Source organism: Pinus tabuliformis, chromosome 7 (genome assembly GCF_031772625.1).
Source record: "Pinus tabuliformis cultivar Carrire ecotype Pingquan chromosome 7, CPIR1, whole genome shotgun sequence".
Taxonomy (NCBI): domain Eukaryota; kingdom Viridiplantae; phylum Streptophyta; class Pinopsida; order Pinales; family Pinaceae; genus Pinus; species Pinus tabuliformis.
In genome coordinates this window covers 1434675237-1434696147 of record NC_142293.1, presented here as the reverse complement: position 1 = coordinate 1434696147, position 20911 = coordinate 1434675237, and positions in this window count along the sequence as shown.

Sequence of the window (20911 nt, the reverse complement as noted above, 5' to 3'; positions counted from 1 at the left end):
TTCTTGTTATATACTAAATTGACCTTCATTATCCAGTATATATATGTTAGCTTCTTGTTATATACTAAATTGATCTTAATTATCTGTATACCCATTGTGCTCATTCTTAGCTTCTTGTTATTTATTAAATTGATTTTAATTATCTAGCATGGTTAAAAAAAGAAATTCTTGATAGTTTAGTTAGGGTTTATTAGTTTAAAGATTTATTACTATTATTATTTTAGCAAAACGTAGAATAGATTTATTATTTTAAACATTTATTATTATTATTATTATTATAATTACTACAAAACTAGGATTAGTTTAACTGTAGAAATTTGAATAATATAACACTTATTCACAGAGATTATCCTGATTATACACTATTTGCGGAACGCATGCATAATACATAACCTCCTTTACCATTGATCATCAATTTGCGGAATTAAAAAAAATCTCATGCGCACATTGAAACATCAATCACACATATCAACACAGTATGTAATGGGGAAAGCATACAACTGAAAACCCCCAACTATCTGTATATTATAATGATAGAGAACATGTGACAATGCATAGTACAATACTCATCACAAGTACTCAGTACTATCTCCACATGCTACACACAATACTAGCTCAGATCTGAACAAGTCACGGGTTCGAATCTCCTCCATTGTTTGCCTGCCTCTACTGCGCAATCCAAGTTGAGAATAGATCAGATCCAAGTTCGAATTCATTGGCAATCTCAATCAATGATTATGCAAATCTCATGCACATCTATAGTCACAACTGATAGTAGTCTTACCCTTTCACCCACCTCTAACACTTGTCTCCACTGAACTGTCCATGCACTGAGTTAACTGATGTATTCTTTAGTTGATTTATGAGTTAATAATTAGTGAATTAATTAATGATTAATTCACATCACTCATCACTAGTGTATTTGGCAATTGGACTAAATACAACTAGTTCAACGAAGTCAAACTGAACACAACTCCATCAACACCTCAATCAACTCCACCAAACTCAATCACTTGAGTTCTAATTGAAGTCCATCATGCAATAGCTCAACTAACCCATAGGAAAAGTGTATTTCCTTCTGGAAGTTGCATGTGCCACATCCGTAGCTCGAACTGAAGTGTTGCAAGAGGATAAGATAATGTTTATAGTCCAAATATTATTAAGAGCTAATAATATTCGACTGTTCTATTTTTTGACTGGTAGTCTAAAAATAGACTCTGCCCATATGTCTAAAAGTAGAGGTCCATCTATTTTTACCAACATGACCAATCATCCATAAATAGCACCCTGCAACTCATAGACCATGATTCATATGTCTAAAAATAGACATAGTCTAAAAATAGACATAGTCTAAAAATAGACTTTGCACCAAAAATAACCTGCGGGCCCACTTAGTGAAGGCAACTTCTTTTCACTAAGCTCCATCATCTTGTTGCATTTTCAACATTAACTTCTTGTAAAAGTTATTTTCTATTATATTTTTTTTATTGGATTAGAAATCATATTTATTTTATTTAAATATATTTGAGGAAAAATTCAGTTAAAATTATTTATTATATCATGTTAAATTAAGTAGTTAGTGATATATATATATATATATATATATATATATATATAACTTGTTTTTATTTTCAATATTTATATAAATAATTTAGCATGGAGTTTTAGATAATGTTTTTTTAGGTTTTACTAGGGAAGAGAGAGAGGGATGAACAAACTTCTTTTGTCATGCTTGGGTTAGAGAGAGCTAGCCAAAGTGGAACCAACACACCTACATTTTGATGCTTGTGTTAGGGAGAGAAAGAAAGAGAGAGGGAGGGAAAGAAGAGTTGGGTGAGAGCAAGAAAGAGAAGTTGGGGGAGGAGAGGAGGGGGCGGGGCAAGGGCGAATGGGCAAAAGCATGCATGGTAGAAAGAGGTCTTGGGGAAGAGAGGAGAGGAGTACATAAGAGGGAATAAGGGAGAGAGAGACTAGGAGTAAGAGGTAGATAAGGAGAGAAGAAGTGGGATGGATGGAGGGACACATAGAGATGCGGAGTAGGATGGAGGGAGAGACGGGAAGGGAGGGAGAATGAGGGGAGAGAGAGAGAGAGGAGGAGGAAATTAGAGAGGGAGAGATGAGAGAGGGAGCGAGGGAGAGGGAGAGAGAAGAAGAGGGAGTAGAGAGATAGGAAAGGTGGTTGAGAGGTGGTAGGAAAGAAGGGGGAAGGGGAGAGAGAGAGAAATAGAGTAAGAGAGAGGAGAGGGAGGGAGCAGGAGAGAGAGAAGGGGGAAGGGGAGAGAGAGAGAGATAGAGTAAGAGAGAGGAGAGGGAGGGAGCAGGAGAGAGAGAAGGAGAGAGAGACAGGGAAAAGAGGAGTGAGACAGAGGGAGAGAAGGAGAGGGAGGGATGTAGGAGGGGGAGAGGAACAGAGGTATGTAGGAGGGATACATATAGGGAGGGAGAGAGATAATTTCCTAAGTGACATAAGGAGAGAGAAATATGGAGAGAGAGTGAGGGAAGGAAAGATAAGGATGTTGGAGGGACACATATAGCAGGGCGGAGAGAGAGTTTGTGAGAGAGAGATAGAGAGAGAGGGATTTAGGAAGGGGATGTACAAGAAGAGAGACAGAAGAAGAGGGGTATGGGAGGGAGACATACAAGGTTGGGGGGGATAAACAGAGAGAGAGAGAGAGAGAGAGAGAGAGAGAGACGTTGGGAGGGAGAGAGAGAGAGACGTTTGGAGGGATAGAGAAAGAGAGAGTAGGAGGACGAGGAGGAAATAAGGAAAATGGGAGAGAGATAGAAAAAGGGAGTCATTAGTTTAGAGAGAGAGAAAGGAATGGATAGGAAAAGGGGGAAAAATAGGAGGGAAATATGGAGAGAGTGAGATAGAGTAAGGGATATGGAAAGAGAGAGAGGTGGGATTAATAAAGGTGATATGGATGGATATTGAAGGGATACATAAAAACACATAGAGACAAGAATAGGAAGAGAGGGAAGGATGAAGAGGAAGGATCGGATTAAGGGAGAGACATGGGGTAAGGAAGAGAGAGAGAGAGAGAAGGTGGAGGTGTATATAGAGAAAGAGAGTGGGTGGGTGGGTGAGACAGAGAGGTGGAGAATGAGAGAGGGAGGGTGAAAGAGATAGAGATTGAATGGGGATATAGAGGGAAGAATAGAGAGAGAGAGAGAGAATATGGGGATAGAGAGAGATAGGGATGAGGGGGAAGAGAGATAGTAAGTGAGTGAGAGAGAGAGAGATGAGGGGGACAGAGGGGGAGAGGGAGAAAGTGATGAGGGATTGATTAACTGAGAGAGAGAGAGATAATGGAGAGATAGAGAGGGAGTGTGTGTAATGACGAATAGAGGGAGAGAGATTGATAAGGGAGAGATAGAGAGAAAGAGGGAGTATAAGGTAGTGAGAGACAGAGGACATAAGTAGGGAGGAGAGAGGGGAGAGAGAGACAAAAATTGAGAGTGATGTAGGTGCATCTTTGGACATGTAAAAACCTATCATTAGCTTGTAAAAGTTCCTAGAGATTTAAGAAAAGGAGTTGGTTTCCTTAATTAAAATGCAATTTTTTAAATTTGTTCATTGGATAGGAATTTAGAAGATTTTTAGGGATAAAATATGTTTATGTTGGGATTTAAGCTTATCATCACTAATAATAGGGGATATAAGAACTATGTCCTCATATGTGTAAATTAAAATATAATGTAATGTGAAAGGAGGTAGTGGAGTGGCATGAATGTAAAAAATGATCTCATTTTCTTTAATAAAGCATGAGCATGCAGAGTTCCTTTGTATAGGATACAATTTTTACTATCACCTCTACATCAAGTCGTGATTTTTAGTTTCACCCTTGTGTTAAGTGATATTAGAGTAGGAAATCTTGTGTGTTTGAGAAATGTGTAGTATAGACCTTTAATTTAGTAAGCGAATATAATTTGGTTGATTTCTATTTTGTTGTTATGATGTAATTTGAAAATGTGAAGTTGCAATTCGAATTCAACATTAAGTTCAAGTTTATATTAGAAGAGACATATTAATTATTCCTTTAAATTGATGTTGTAATGTGATTCCTAGCTCATCATATAAGTGAAATCAAGGTCCAAATGTCATATAATATGATACATGAAGTGAGATTAGGGAAAAATCTAAACCCGACAATTTGTTAACAAGATATTGGGGCCAAATGATCAACTAAAACCATTGAAACATTGCTAGCATGTCAACCAACTTAAAGGGAATCAATGGATTCCCCAACCACTCATGGATCGAGCAGAAGATTAAGGAGGAAATAATTAAGCATAACCACTAAGAATTTGGAATGGGAAACAAAGTCTTCCAATGCCCAATCCACTCTTGAGACACAAATCGCTTCTTCCACCACGCCACATTATGAATCTTGCATTGGTAGCTATGATATAAGGATAAAATATGATGTGGTTTCAAGCGAAATATGTAGAACAAATGCTAGGAAATATGTTTTGAATAGGTTGAAGAAATCATACCTTCAACAGTTCAAATCCCATTTCCATTTTCCATTCTAAAAGATGCGTTGCACTTACAGAAAGTAGTAATTCACGACATGGAGACTAAATTTGGCACAGGTTGTTCCATAAAAAAGTTTAAACTAAAAATGTCTCATAACTGCAAGAGATTTAGATGCAATCAAACAAAGAAGATCAAAAACTCTCGCCCAAGCAAAGGCTCAAAAGAAGGTTAGTTGATGTAAGTATAAAAGTATGGAAAGAACTTGTAAAAACGTATGAGAAGTTGGATGAATGAACGAAGCCCGGTGAGGAGAGTACCCAAGTAATTGAATCTTCTCATAAGATTATATCAAATTTCTTTAAAAAAAGTCGTATTTTATTTTCTCATAGTTAAATTCAAATAGTATATGTTTCAGGACAAGGCCTCCAAGCCTAGGCTTTCAAAATGAAGTTCCACGCATCATGGTGGCCAAAAAGGTATACAAGCCTTGATTTCTACCTTTATAGTATATTTAATATGTGAAATGATATTTTTTTTTATTTTCTAGAAAAAACTAAATTATTGCATATTAATTAGTTTAACTAGTCCATGTGTCATGTTTTGACAAGAGGACAAATATGGCCATCATTCAACAAACTTCGAAAAGGACATGTTGCAAAAAACAAGTGGATCGAATTTGTTATCTTGATGGAGAACGAGGTATCAATAGTTGACTTTCAATAAGTTAGTTGGATATTATTTTATTTAGATGTCAATTTGCATTTCTTTCAACTTAGAGTAGAGGCAACATACCCTTATTTTCCATATTTAGCCAAGGAAAAATGTTGTACATTCTAATTGTCAAATTGGTTGGAAGATGGTTAGAACATGATAGGATAAATGACATCCTCCTAGGGAAATATATCAGTCAAATGTTTCCCACCATATCAATGGAATGTCTCCTATTACCACACAATCTAGAAGGGCCCTAAGGAAGGGAAAACCAAAGGTACAACTACTAGAATAAGTGAAAACAATGGGATAATGTCCCAATATCAATTTAGAAAAGGTCCCCTGCTCTTTACGAACTTTCACCTATGTGAGGCATCTAAGGACTACGCTACCAAAAATGGGGTTTTCCAAGCCGTGCCCTTCCTAAAGCTATAATCCATTAGGGGATATCCCATGGGACTAGGATTGAAGATAAAGCCCCCTTTTAGGGTGAAAAAACAAGACTACAGTCAAAACCATTCCTTCTTCCAAGTCACCCAATAATCCATGCCCAAAGTGTCCAAAGAGAAACAAGCATAAGCACCTGATTATACAATTAAAAACATACCTTTAGGATTTGATTTCCCACCTTCAAACACATGCTCTTGATAGATGGGTGAGGGGACATACAACTAGCTCAGGGAGCAGAGATCAAGTGGCACAATATATCGATTACACTAGCGGTTGTCAGGGGTTGTTGGCTCCCGACTGAAGACAAAGATGGAAGAAAAATTCTCCTATGGGGTCACTCACTTTTCGTGGGTAACATTTTGCACCATACCTTGTGTTGTCACCATAGAGACAATTCATGGCTGAAAGGGAACTAGTTCTTAGGACATCCACAGAACTATTTCAAAACTTTTAAAATATTGTTAAACATTTATTAAAATGATCCCAGAGGTGATACATTCCCTTTTGTAATAGAACTTAATTTTGGAGATGAATCTTTATGCCCAAATTGACCTTATATTAGCAAGACTTTAATTATTTCACTGGAAAAGAGAACTGATAAGAGGCTAGGGTTTATAACTTGAGACCTTTAATAGAATCCAAATTTAAAACTCTAAGATGAAAGTATGAATGATTTACATTAAGAATGGAAGTGTAGAAGCAGTGGATTAATATGTCGTTGAATATAACTTACTGGTATTCATTGTAACTATTAAAGATACATAAAATAAATTTGAAAATTGCTCAAATAAATCTACTATGATCATACACGTGTTTCAAAGAAGGAAAATGAATATGAAAAGAATATGAGGGAAACAACACATACTAAAATGTACCATACATACTAGAATCAACCTTGTGACTTTTATTATTATCTTCAGGGAAGCCAAAATGATTATGAAATTACTCAAAATGCCAAAAATTTGAACCATTTTCTAGTGGCTCTCATGTATTTTAAATATTACATCAAAATCAGCTACAATGGTAATTGTCAATACATCCCATTATTACTTAACTATATGTAACTAAAAAGTCTTTTACAACGTTAAAAAATGTTTTTTTCTCATTTTTGAGAAGTTTGATGACTAGTGGAACATTGACTTTGAGGATTAGTGCTTGGTTCCGCCATTTGAACTTTGATTCAATAGGAGTAATCAACCTGTCACACTTCCTCTAAAGTGCTTCATCTGGGAGCTTACATTGGTTCATTTTCTCGAATGCAACTTGCAAATTTGAAAGCTTTGTATAATTAAGTTTTGCAACAAATAGTGTCTTCATCAGCCAAAGAAGTTGGAAGTCCCTCTGTAAATAATTCACTACAATTCTTCCCTTTAGAATTCCAGTCTTTTCATGTGTTGTATTTACTCTACCTTTAACAACCACTATTTCCTTTTCATATAGTTCCTAGAAACCAGATTTCCTTGCTCATCCTCTCGTCAAATTTGAAATCAAACAAAGATAATGACTTATGAACCTCCTTTAATTTGTTCTCAGCGTGGATACAAAGTAGGTTTTTCTCATTCATTTTATTGATTTCCATAATTACTCCAACTTATTCTATGATATCTGATGCCCTTAGTTTAGTTGAATATTTTCCATTTAAATATTTGATCATCTTTTTAGCCTTCACTACTTCTTTCTATATAGTTTTTTGCATGCATCAATGCTTAATTTAGACCCATTCGACATAATATTTTGTTGATGAATTATATGAATATACTCCCATGCTTAATTTAGACCCATTCGACATAATATTTTGTTGATGAATTATATGAATATACTCCCATATAGAACGGACCTCCTGGATGATATCATCCCAAACAATTTGTCTAGTTTCAATTAGAGAGATATTTCCTTTCAAAAAAATAAAGTAACTCCTTGATCTCATCATGTGTTCCTTGTTCTTGGTGGTGAATTGATCATTGTTTTCTTTTGTTTTATTTAGTTTCCTCTCCTTGATATCAATTTGTTCCTTTATCTATGTTAGGCCATCCCGAATTTTCTTTAGTTCATCCTCTGAAATTTTGAGTTTTGCCATAAAAATTTTAAGCTTCTCTGAGGGTTCATTTCACTCACTTAGGACCACAAAAGTGCAAAAATTGGATTTTTATTTATTGTTGTAAGCCATACACTTGTTCCTACAAAATGACAATTTATTTGTTTATGTCCACTAAATCTCTTATCAACACTTCCTTCTCTTTCTCAACCTTAGTGAGTGCATCTAATATTCTATGTTTTCAATAGGGTTTTGATAGTTTCCCTATTTTCTAGATCTATTCCCAATTAACAATTAGCTTCTTATAGTCCTCATTTTGAATATGTAGTAATACAGAATTTTCTTTTTCTTTCTTAAGCTGATTTGAAAAATTATCCAAAAGCTTTTCTTCTTTACTTACTATCAAAAATATTTTTCTTAGGTCATTATAGAGCATTTCCCCTGCTTGTCATGCAAATTAATCTTGTCACGAAATGGGATGTCAATTACATTTATTGATAGATGTAATGTTTTAAAATATGGTCTTGAAGGAAGAGACTAAATTGTTGGATGCATGAGAGAGAATTTTAATTGGTTCCTTTCTAAATCCAAAGTAAAGAGTAGTCTTGTTTGATAAGTTGGAGTTGTTTGTTCTGCTAGTTGAGTTGCCATGTTTCTCACCTTATGAATTATTTCTTCAATTTGTTAATATTCCTCTGTAACACTTTTATGGTGGAGGGAGTTTCTTCAATTGAGAATGCTACCAAATCAGTGGAAATAGAGGAGGAGGTAGAACACTATAGTTTTTCCAACTACATTTGAAAACCTAGTTGATTTTAGGGTCCCTCTATTAACTTAACATGTACCTTTGCTTCTTCTTCTCTTTGAACGTTTGCTCTATTTTGCAATTGTGAGTCTTATATCTCAACATCAATTTTATTAGGTATATTTCTAGTCAAGCTCTTCTCCCTCATTGCAGGGGTTTGGGAATCTACTCTTTGTTGCATATTGTTGCCTCACTGTGTTTCTTAATTTTCCATTTTCTCAATTTCTGGCTTGCTTTCATGAATATAAGGTGCATAAATTAATTCCCCTCTTTTATTTGAAATTGCATGATAAGGGTCATATTTCCACTTCCCTCCTTGATCAATCCAAAATCCTTCATCATTTCTTCAACTTGTAGGAGTGTTTGTCTATTATTCACAATGTATGGCCCAACAAGTCTTTCCAACATAGAAAATATACCCTTTATGTGCAGGAACAAAATGAACTTGGTCAATGTTTAGACGATGCCTTATAAATTTAAGAGAAAATATCCTCATAGGAAAAAATATTAGCAAATGAGATGGTGGTACTTCAACCCCATATAGTCTTATCTCAGTGTAATCTTGAAAAATATACTAGTCCCCACTTTGGTGTCCTTGTTGAGCTGCAACAACACTTTTGCTTCAGGAAAAATCCTTAGAGGTTGTTGATTGTTCAAAATATTATATACAGTGGCCTTGAATGATAAGTAATAAGAAAATCCCTCATTATTTTCCTTCTTCCTAACAACACTATTCCATTGAATCACAGAGTTCATTGGATTCCTTGAAACCCACATATTTAGATCGAGATGGCCAAACCTATTAGCATGTACATATAAGAACATATCGATAAGGACAGAGGGATATCTAAAATAACCATAAATATGATAGTTTTGAAACTGAAAATTGATAGACTTGGCTAGGTAAGAAGGGATATCCTAAACAATATCAGGTTGCAACATCAAACTCAAAAACCCTAGGGCTTATTCACTTACCATCACAGTATCATGTTCTCCCAAAAGAGACAAAATTATAACTATGACATGTTGTGCAGCATCAGAAAATATGGTTATTGGATAATTCACTATAGGTGGAGGAATTTGGGATTTTGGTGGAAAAATGAGTTTAAACAGACCTTCCTTATTCTATTTAGAAAGATATCTATAAGTGAGGTGTAAGGACTCATTTAAAAATCTCTTGGGATTCTCAACTGTAGTACAATTAAAATCTTTGTGTATTAGTTGTGAAGTGACCTAAAAAATAGTCTCCCTTAAATTAGACATAACAAAATTCCTCTATGGGATAAGGGAAGACACTAACCAACTGAAAAATTTAGGGAAATTTTAGGTATGTGGGACAATTACATGATAAAGGTCAGATTGAATGACTCGAAAAAAAATATATGGTTCACTAGAATGGTCAAGAATGTCCTTCTGAATCTCCAAAAGGTCCAAGGAGAAATGAGAATCATATACTTTAGCTTCTTTGTCCATAAGGGGTATATGAACATACGACATAGAGATTGCAGGTTTTTAGTTAATTTCAAGGTTTTCTCCATGTTTACAATTTGAAAGAAAGGACAAGGAATAAATGTGGAATTATGAGTTACTTGATAACCGTAGACAATGAAGAGCCAAATGCTGATGTGGAATCGACAATGTACACTTTGGACATTTGTCATTGTAACTCTACAACTGGAAGTCAAAGAAAATAATAGGTGGGATGACCTTTTATCTTTTTTATATTGAGGAGGAAAAACAAAAAATCTTAATGATGTAAGGGATACGGAAGGGTGACATGGGTGTACAAGAGATGACGTGTAGAGGTGAGGTGGATTGATGACGCGTAAGAGTCTACTCACTTACTTGGCTCGCCAAATGGGTACATGAGTTGTCACCAACTTCCAATGCATGGTTTTCATAAAAAAACATTAACCACTTCCAAGGGGTCCCCCATAGTGGTTCATGAAAAGTGGAAGGGACCTATCAGAATGAATCATGGTTGTTTATTTGGAGATGGGTTATTTAGCTATTCTTATTTTTGACGGGTCTTCATCCGGTAACTTTTGATTATTTTACCCTAACAGAAAACCTTGATTCCTAGTGATGATTCCAATTAGCGACGATCTGACCCCAAACTTGTGTGTGCTTTAATTTCCAATTTATAAAAGTTTCGAGCCCACTTTTATATAGTTTAAGGTTGCGCTTCTCAGCCTGAAAGGTTGGGCTTGTATACAAAATATAAATAAACTTTTGAAAAGGGATTGTCATATAAAAAATTCCTAGTCCCTGCGATAGAAATTAATGTGTAGATTCTAAACTTCTCATGAAATTTTCTAAATCACGAGGCTAGAAGCTACTCTATTAATCTATGGAAGTAAATTCATGATCGAGAACACAAATCATTAACATGCATCAATATTCAACACATAGACACATAGATTTATCTAGGGAATAAATTGCTCAATACCCCTTAATATTTGTATTGCATTTATCAAAGAATCTGGATGAATACAATATGTTTTTCTCAAGCTTGAGCTCAACCTACACATGTATCTTATATCCTCTACCTAACTGACCTACCTTGGGCAATACTTAGCCAAAATTTTGAGCCTACAAGCCCCTACTTCCTTGTGATGTTCCCATGCATTAGGTTGCCTTTAATGTGTACATTGTGGCAAGGAAGGACAAGCCAACTTGGGAGGATCTATACAATATAAGCTTCCACTTTTGGTTGTAAACTCTCTCCCTTTCATATTAATACAAAGAGTATATTGTTTTCCTATATGTGTTATGTTATGTTTACATTCATATATTTCAATGTTATTTTGATCCATTGAATAGAGTGATTAGATAATGCTACATAGATGTCGTAGATCTTTGGCTTGTGTTGTTCGTTTGTGTAGGTTCTAATTATAGCAATCGAAGCTTTGATTGGAGCTGAAAATCCAAGAGGAGAGGAGAGCTTGCGATGGATCACAAGAAAGAGATCAGTGGTCAGGAAGGGAAAGGGAGGAAGAGAGAGTGTGGGCGGGTATAGGAAGGGGGAGGGAGCGAGAGAGAGATTTGGGGGGAGTGTGGGAAGGGGAGAGAGAGAGAAGAGGGGTAGAGGGAGAGGGAGAGGAGAGTGGGTTGAGGGAGCTTCAAGGTGGGAGAGAGTGACAGAAAGAGAGAGAGAGGGAGGTAGGGGGTAAAGAGGGGTGGAGATAGGGACAAAGGTGGGTGAGAGAGTCTGTGAGGGAGTGATGGAGAGAGAGGGGGGAATGTAGGAAAAGGGAGATGGGGAGAGAGGAACAGAAAAAAAGAGAGAGATATAGGGTGTGGAAGATAGGGGGGGAGAGGGAAGGAGGTAGGGAGACAGAGATGGGGGAGATGGAGGGGCAGAGAGAGACAGGGGGGAGAGAGGGAGTGTGTGTGGGGGGGGGGGGGGATGTAGAAGGGAGATATATAGAGGGAGAGAGGCTAGATATGGATGGACATATAGAGAGAGATAGAGAGAGAGAGGGAGAGAGAAAGAGATGGATGTAGAAGGGACACATATAAGGGGGGAGATACATGGGAAGAGATGGGGCAAAGGGGAGTGAGATGGAGGGAGATAAAGAGAGAGAAGGATGTAGGAGAGAGACATACAAGGGGAGGGGGAGAGAAACAAAGGTATGTAGGAAGGATACATACATGGAGAGAGAGAGAGAGAGAGAGAGAGAGAGAGAGAGAGAGAGAGATTTTTCTAAGGGAGATAATTATATACAAAGATGGAGAGAGAGTGAGAAAGGAAAGATAAGGATGTTGGAGGGATACATATAGCAAGGCAAAGAGAGAGTGTGTGAGAGAGTGATAGAGAGAGAGGGATTTAGGAAGGGGACAACAAGTAGTGAGATAGGAGAAGAGGGGTATGGGAGGGAGACATACAAGGTGGAAGAGAGAGAGAGAGAGAGATGTTGGGATGGATAGAGAAAGAGAGAGAGAGAGTAGGAGGAGGAGGAGGAGGAGGAAATAAGGAAAAGCGGAGAGAGATAGAAAAAATGAGTCGTGAGTTTAGAGAGAGAGATAGAAAAATGAGTCATGAGCTTAGAGAGAGAGATAGAAAAAATGAGTCATGAGTTTAGAGAGAGAGAAAGGAATGGATAGTAAAAGGGGGAGAAATAAGAGGGAAATATGGAGAGAGAGGGGGGGTTAAGGAGAGAGAGGTGGGCTTAATAAAGGAGAAACTAATGGATATAGAAGGGAGACATAAAAACAAAGAGAGACAAGGATAGGGAGAGAGGGAAGGATGAAGAGGAGGGATGGGATTGAGGGAGAGACATGGGGTAAGGAAGAGAGAGAGAGAGAGAGAGAGTAGGTGGGAGGGTGAGATAGAGAGATGGAGAAGGAGAGAGGGAGGCTTAAAGAAATAGAGATTAAAGGGGGATAGAGAGGGAAGAATAAAGAGAGGGAATAGCAGGATAGAGAGAGACAGGGATGATGGGGGGGAGAGATAGTGAGCGAGAGAGAGAGAGAGATGAGGGGGAGAGGGAGAGAGGAGGGAGAGAGGGATGAGGGACTGACTAACTAAGAGAGAGATTGATCCAAATTTAAACATGAACACAAAAAATTATAGATATAAACATAAATACAAAGATGCAGCAAAAATAACACTTCATCTCATTAATATCAAATACTGAAATATGCTTACAAACAGAATGGAAATAAGACTAGCTCGGGCAATGGTAGCTTATCTCTGAGAAGATGTGGCAGAAACATGCCTCTGTACTATGTTACAATGAGGCTCAAAGTCCTGTTTATTATTGAGAAACAATGGAAAACCCTAAACATCCAAAAACCTAATCCTAGGAGATGAAGCACCAAACTATGGGCCCTATTTGGGTAAATCGGTACATCAACTTACGGGGGTCGTAACTTTGTCATACAATATTCGTTTGACGCGCACAATACCTCGTTAGAAAGATATATATGAGAAATACAACTTTCAAGTGGCCAACATGGTCGTTGACCCATGTTGACCTCGGGCTTCCCTAAAAACTTCGTTTAGGGCCTCCAAATGGCTCCAAAAGTTCAGGACCCGAAAAGCTGCTAAAAATAGTAAATTGTGCTACAAATAAGGAAACTGAAAAATTGAAAGAGACAATGGTGGGGGTCCAGGTAGAATAGGCAGGTGGTCACCAACATCCACTTGGGTCAAGGACAGAGAGAGAGAGATAAAGATGGAGTATGTGTAATGAGGAAGGGAGGGAGAGAGATTTATAAGGGAGACATGGAGAGAAAGAGGGAGTGTAAGGTAGTGAGAGACAAAAGAGAGAGGAAGGAAGGAGAGAGGGGGGAGGGAAGGGAGAAGGGAGTGAGGGGTAAAGAGGGGATAGAAAGACAAAGAGTGAGAGTGATGTAGGTGCATCTTTGGACATTTCGAAAACTATGATTGGCCTATAAAAGTTCCTATAGATTTAAGAAATGGAGTTGGTTCCCTTAATTAAAATTCATTTTTGTTAATTTAGTCACTAGATAGGAATTTAGAAGATTCTTAGGGATAAAGTACGTTTATTTTTGGATTTAATCTTATCATCACGACTAATAGGGGATTAAGAATTATGTCCCCATATGTGTAAATTAAAAAATAATGCAATGTTAAAGGAGGTAGTGGAGTGGCATGAATGTAAAATATTTATTTCCTTTTCTTTAATAAAGCATGAGCATGCAACGTTCCTTTGTACAAGATACAATTTTTACTATCACCTTTACATCAAGTGGTGATTTTTAGTTTCACCCTTGTGTTAAGTGGCATTAGAGTAGGAAATCTTGTGTGTTTGAGAAAGGTGTAGTATAGACCTTTATTTTAGTATTTGCATAGGATTTGGTTGATGTATGTTTTGCAATTGGGTTGTAATCTGAAAATGCGAAGATGCAATTCGAATTCAAAATTAAGTTCAAGTTTATATTTGAAGAGATATATTAATTATTCCTTTAAATTTATGCTGTAATGTGAATCCTAGCTCATCATATAAGTGAAATCAAGGTCCAAATGTCATCTAATATGCTACTCGAAGTGAGATTGGGGGAAATCTAAACCTAAGAAGTTGTTAACAAGATATTGGGGCCAAATGATCAACTAAAACCATTGAAACATTGCAAGCACATCACCAACTCAAAGGGAATCAATTGATTGCCCAACTACTCCTGGATCGAGAAGAATATCAAGGAGGAAATAATTAAGCATAACCACTAAGAATTTGGAATCAGAAACAAAGACTTCCAATGCCCAATCCACTCCTGGGACGCAAATCTCTTCTTCCATCATGCCACATTATGAATCCTACATTGGTAGCTATGATATAAGGATAAAGAACGATGTGGTTTCAAGTGAAATATATAGAACAAATGCTAGCAAATATGTTTTGAATAGTTTGAAGGAATCATACCTTCAACAATTCAAATCGCATCTCCATTTTCCACTCTCAAAGATACCTTTCACTTACAGAAAGCAGTAATTCATGACATGGAGACTAAACTTGGCATAGGTTGGTCCATAAAAAAGGTTAAACTACAAATGTCTCATAACTGCAAGAGATTTAGATGTTATCAAAGAAAGAAGATCAAAAAATTCTCACCCGAGAAAAGGCTCAAAAGAACGAAAATTGATGTAAGTACAAAAGTATAGAAGGAAATTGTAAAAACATATGAGAAGTTGGATGGATGGAGGAAGATCAGTGAGGAGAGTACCCAGGTATTTGAATTTTTTCATAAGATTTTATCAAATTTCTTAAACAATTTTTGTATTTTATTTTTGCATAGTTAAATTCAATTAGTATGTGTTTCAAGACAAGGCCTCCAAGGCTAGGCTTGTAGAATGAAGTGCCACGCATCACAGTGGCAAGAAAGGTATAAAGGCCTTGATTTCTATCTTTGTAAGTATTGTTAATATGTAAAATGATATTATTTTATTTCCTATAAAAAAGTAAATGATTGCATATTAATCAGTTTAAGTGGTTCATGTGTCATGTTTTAGCAAGAGGATAAATATGTCCATCATCCAACAAACTTCAAAAAGGACATGTTACAAAACAAAAAGTGGGTCGAATTTGTTATCTCCATGGAGAAAGAGTTATCAATAGTTTACTTTCAATAAGTTAGTTGGATATTATTTTATTTATATGCCAATTTTCATTTCTTGCAACTTAGAGTAGAGGCAACATACCCTTGTTTTCCATATTTAACCAACGAAAAATGTTGTACATTCTAATTGTAAAATTGGTTGGAAGATGGTCAGAACATGATAGGATAAATGGCATCCTCCTAGGGTAATATATCAGTGGAATTTTTCCTTTGATATCAATGGAATGTTTCCTATTACCACACAATCTAGCAAAGCCCTAAGGAAGGGAAAACCTAAGGAACAACTACTAGAATAAGTGACAACACAAACTAAAATGTACTAGTACATACTAGAGTCAACCTTGTGACTTTTATTATTATCTTTAGGGAAGAAGAAGTGATTACACAAGTACTCAAAATTCAAAAAATTTGAACAATTTTCTAGTGGTTCTCGTGTATTTTAAATATTACATCGAAGTCAGTTACAAAGGTAATTGTCAAAACATACCATTACTACTTAACTATATGTAACTAAAAAATCATTTACAATGTTACAAAATGAAATTTTCTCATTTTGGAGAAGTTTGATGACTAGTGGAACATTGACTTTGAGGATTTGTGCTTGGTTCTGCCATTTGAAATTCAACTTCAATATGAGTAATCAATCTTTCATACTTCGTCTAAAGTGCTTCATCTGGGAGCGTACACTGGTTCATTTTCTGGAATGCAACTTTCAAATTTGAAAGCTTTGTATAATTAGTTTTTGAAACGAATAGTTTCTTCATTTCAGCCAAAGAAGTTGGAATTCCCTCTACAAATAATTCACTACAATTCTTCCCTTTAGAATTCCAATCTTTTCATGTGTTGTATTTACTCTAGTTCCTTTTCATGTAGTTTCTAAGAAAACAAATTTCCTTGTTGGTCCTCTTGTCAAATTTGAAATCAAACAAAGATATTGAGTTATGAACCCCCTTTAATTTGTTCTCATCCTGAATACGAAGTAGGTTTTCCTCATTCATTTTACTAATTTCCATAATTTCCCCAACTCAGTCTATGATATTTGATGCCCTTAGTTTACTTGAATATTTTCCATTTAAATATTTGATCTTCTTTTTAGCCTGTTGGCATTATGATTCAGGTGTTGTCCTTGATGGCAAACCCATTCAGGTGATAAATCAAGAAGGACGCAGGAAATATGTTCAGAAAGTGCGTCCCCGCAGATATACCATACAGAACTCGCGTCCCGGGACGCAGACCAGCCGTTCAGGAGGTGCGTCCGCCCAGTGCACACATTTCAAGGCAGAGAAAAGCACGTGGGGGTTTCTTGTGTGGTATCTAGCCGACGGTTTTGTGTTTCTATGGTGTCGGCTCGTGGTTTTGTTCCATGTTTTGGGGAGAAGCTTGCCTATATAAAGCAAAGGAGTTCATTTGGATTAAGCATCATCTTGGTTGAATATCTTTTGGTGAGATCTAGTCCAGATCTATGAAGGCGAATCTTCTAATGGACTGTGATCTCTATGGCGCATGATCAGATCTGTGGATCTGAGTGTTTGGGTTGGTTCTGAAGTCCTCATATCTTTTATATCTGAAGGGACGCAGATTCAGTGAAGGGAAAGTGCGCCGGGACGCAGTACAGTAAAGGCTCAGGTGCGTCTCTGAGGCAAAGGACGCGGCGCGACTGTGTTATTGGGTGCGTCTCTGAAGCAAAAGACGCGGCGCGATAGTGTTTCTGGGTGCGCCGGTCGCAGAAAAGCATAGAGGAACAGTGCGTCGACACGCAGAACAGTTGAAGGTAGACTGCGTCCAGTCGCAGGTCACAGAAAGAAAATATGCGTCCCTGTCTTAAGATGATCTGTTGACTGTATATTTCTGTTCATAAGGTGTTCTGGGTTATTTCTGTAATTACTGATCTGATATCTGTAGTGGACTGTATCTGTTGTATACTTGTTGATCATTTGATTCTTCATGAAAAGAAGTAGGGGGTTGTAGCTCCCTTCCAGGAGAGACTGGAAAACGAGAGAGAGTTGTAGCTCTCTGCAGGTTGCAGCCTGCGTGCTGGTAAAGGACTGCACCAGTACAAAATCATTGTAAAAAGAATTTCTTGAAAGAAGATAGAGACATATTGCAGCAGGTGGTTTTCTCCCGCATTGGGTTTCCACCTTACATCTTGTGTTCTTTGGTGTGACTGTCTATTTTCTTTATTCATGCTCATTATTTTATGGTACTGATATGCAAGAATAATTCAAAAGATCAAATAAGGAAGATTTGGTAAATTGCTTGATAATACTGATTCACCCCCCCTCTCAGTATTATTTCCAACAATTGGTATCAGAGCAGGTCCTTCAGAAAAGCTTGATCGCTTGAAGGTAGATCGTTCATCATGAGCAACTACGAGAGAGAAGCATCAATCAGGCCACCAGTTTTTGATGGGACAAACTTCAATTATTGGAAGGTAAGAGTTACTGCATATCTTCAATCTCTTGGTACTGAAGTTTGGGACATTGTAGAAACAGGCTATGCTTTTCCTTCAGCTACTCCTACAGATCCAGCTGAGAAAAAGAAGTATGAAACAAATGCAAAAGCAGTCAGTACTCTATTAGGAAGTATATCCCAAACAGAATTCATGAAGGTAATGCACTTCAAATCAGCAAAAGAAATATGGGACAAAATGATCACAAGCTATGAAGGAGATGAACAGGTAAAACAAGCTAAACTTCAAACTCTCAGAATTCAATATGAGACTCTCAAGATGTATAATGATGAAAGTGTGGCTAATTATTTTCTTCGGGTAGATGAGATTGTAAATTGTATGAAAAATTTGGGTGAAGAAGTAAAGGAGTCTCTAGTAGTTCAAAAGATTCTAAGATCATTATCCCCCAAGTTTGAATCCAAAGTATCTGCAATAGAAGAAAAAGAAAATCTCCGTGTTCTTACTATGTCTCAGCTACATGGAATTCTAACTGCTTATGAAATGAGAAAGGGAGGACCATCAGACAGAAGGGAGGCTGCTTTTAAAGCATCAGGCAAAGAAGATTACTATGAAGCAAGCCATGATCCAGAAGAAGAGGAAGAAGAATCAAATTTTGTCAGAAATCTTCAAAGAGGTTCTGGAAGGTTCAGAGGTAAGCTACCTTTCAAATGCTTTGCTTGTGGAAGAGTAGGTCATTATGCTGCAAAATGCTCTTATAAGGATAAAGGAAAGGAACCAGTTAGATGGAACAAGAAACAAAGCAAGAAAAGCTACTACACCCATGAAGATAGTGATGGCTTATCAAACAGTGATGAAGATGAACAAGGTAATAAATATAGGTTGTTAATGGCATTTGAAGATGATGATTATGAGGATGCTGTAGATGTGGATAACCTTTATGATGAAATTACTAGACTCAAGAGATGCATAGAAGAAAAGAACATGATTATTGATACTCTACAATTCCAAATTGATGAAAAGGAAAAACATCTTGAAAAATTAGAAGGTGAAATTGTTGGTCTTAGAAAAGAAATTGAGAAAACAAAAACTATTAATCTCAAGTTTGTCAAAGGATCTGAAACTTTGGATGAGATTATCAGTGTGCAGCGGTCTCCACTAAATAAGACAGGTTTGGGCTATAATGGAGAAACTTCTCAAGCATCCACTTCAAAAAGTTATCTTGATGCAGCAAGAAGAAATGAGCAAGAGCACAAGGAAGATCATCAGGTAAAGCAGGGACAAATGTCAAACAGAAACTATCAGGGGCAATCCAGCTTAAGGGTGAACAAAAGCCACAACCAGCCACAGGTAAAATCTTCTCAATTTGGTTCAAGAATAGATGAAAATAGAAATTACAATCAGTTGGCTGGTAGATCCAATAATCGCAGAAGCTTCTTCAATGGACAATGCTTTTCTTGCCATAACTTTGGTCACAAAGCAGCTCAATGTGTTGCGTATAAAACAATCATGACTAGGGAAGCTCAAAAACAAAGAAGTATGACAGGGATTACAAAAAGGACCTATAACAACTTTTCAGCTCTTGAAAATGAAGTTGAATGTTCTATTTGCAATAATTTTGGACATAAAGACTTTGAATGCAGAAGCAGGTTTCCGGAAAGAAAGGTACAAGAGCAGAAAAAGGAACAAGCCTCAGGCACCAAAACATGGAGAATAAAGGAACCTCAAACAGAAAGATGTGGGATAGCATTTTATGCAGAAGGACAAGAAAATCTATGGTACATTGACAGTGGATGTTCGAAGCATATGACAGGTGATAAAGAAAAACTTGAGTCTTATTCTAATTTAGAAAAGGGAAAGAAAGTCTCTTTTGGAAATGATACTCCTGCAACTATAAAAGGAAAAGGTATTGCTCCTTTAAAAGAAGATGTTAAGGCTGGAAATGTTTTGTTTGTTGATGGATTGAAGCATAATCTACTAAGTGTCAGCCAGATGTGTGATCAAAGAACCGAGGTTATATTCAGATCAAATGGATGCCTTGTTCGTGATCTTGATACAGGTAAAACAGTTCTCAAAGGAAAAGAACTCCAAATAATCTATACATATTTGATGAAGGACAACAACAATGCTATCTAAGCAAGGATGAAGAGCACTGGTTATGGCATCGAAGGTTGGGACATCTAAGCTTCTCACAAATAAGGAAAGCTTGCAAATATCAGGCAGTTCGCGATCTTCCAGATATCAAAATTCCTGACAACACCATATGCAGATCATGTCAGTTTGGAAAACAAACCAGAACTAACTTTCCAGAGAAAGAAGGATCAGCCAGCATGCCTCTTGAGCTAGTACATACAGATGTATGTGGACCATTCAGAAAAAGAACACCTAGAGGAGAGGAATACTTGATATTATTTATTGACGATTTCTCCAGGTTTGTTTGGTTAGGACTTATGAAGCACAAAGATGAAGCATTCGAAAAATTCAAAACCTTCAAAGCCTTGGCTGAAAATGAATCAGGTCACAAAATTAAGTGCCTCAGATCTGACAGAGGTGGGGAATTTACTTCAAATGAATTTTTCGATTTCTGTGATGAACATGGGATAAGGAGAGAATTCTCTACAGCTAGAACTCCTCAGCAAAATGGAGTTGTTGAAAGAATGAACAGAACAATCCAACAAATGGCTCGTGCTATGCTTGATGAATCAGGAACCCCCGCAACCTTCTGGGGTGAAGCTGCACATGCTGCGGTTATTATTCTCAACAAGACAAATGTCCGGGTGAACAGCACTCAAACCCTCATGAGCTCTGGAGTGGTAAAACTCCTTCGGTAAAGCACTTCAAAATCTTTGGGAGCAAATGCTATATCAAGAATACTGAGGAGCAGCTTGGCAAACTTGATCCTAGAGCAGATGAAGGCATTCTTCTTGGCTATTCTCCACA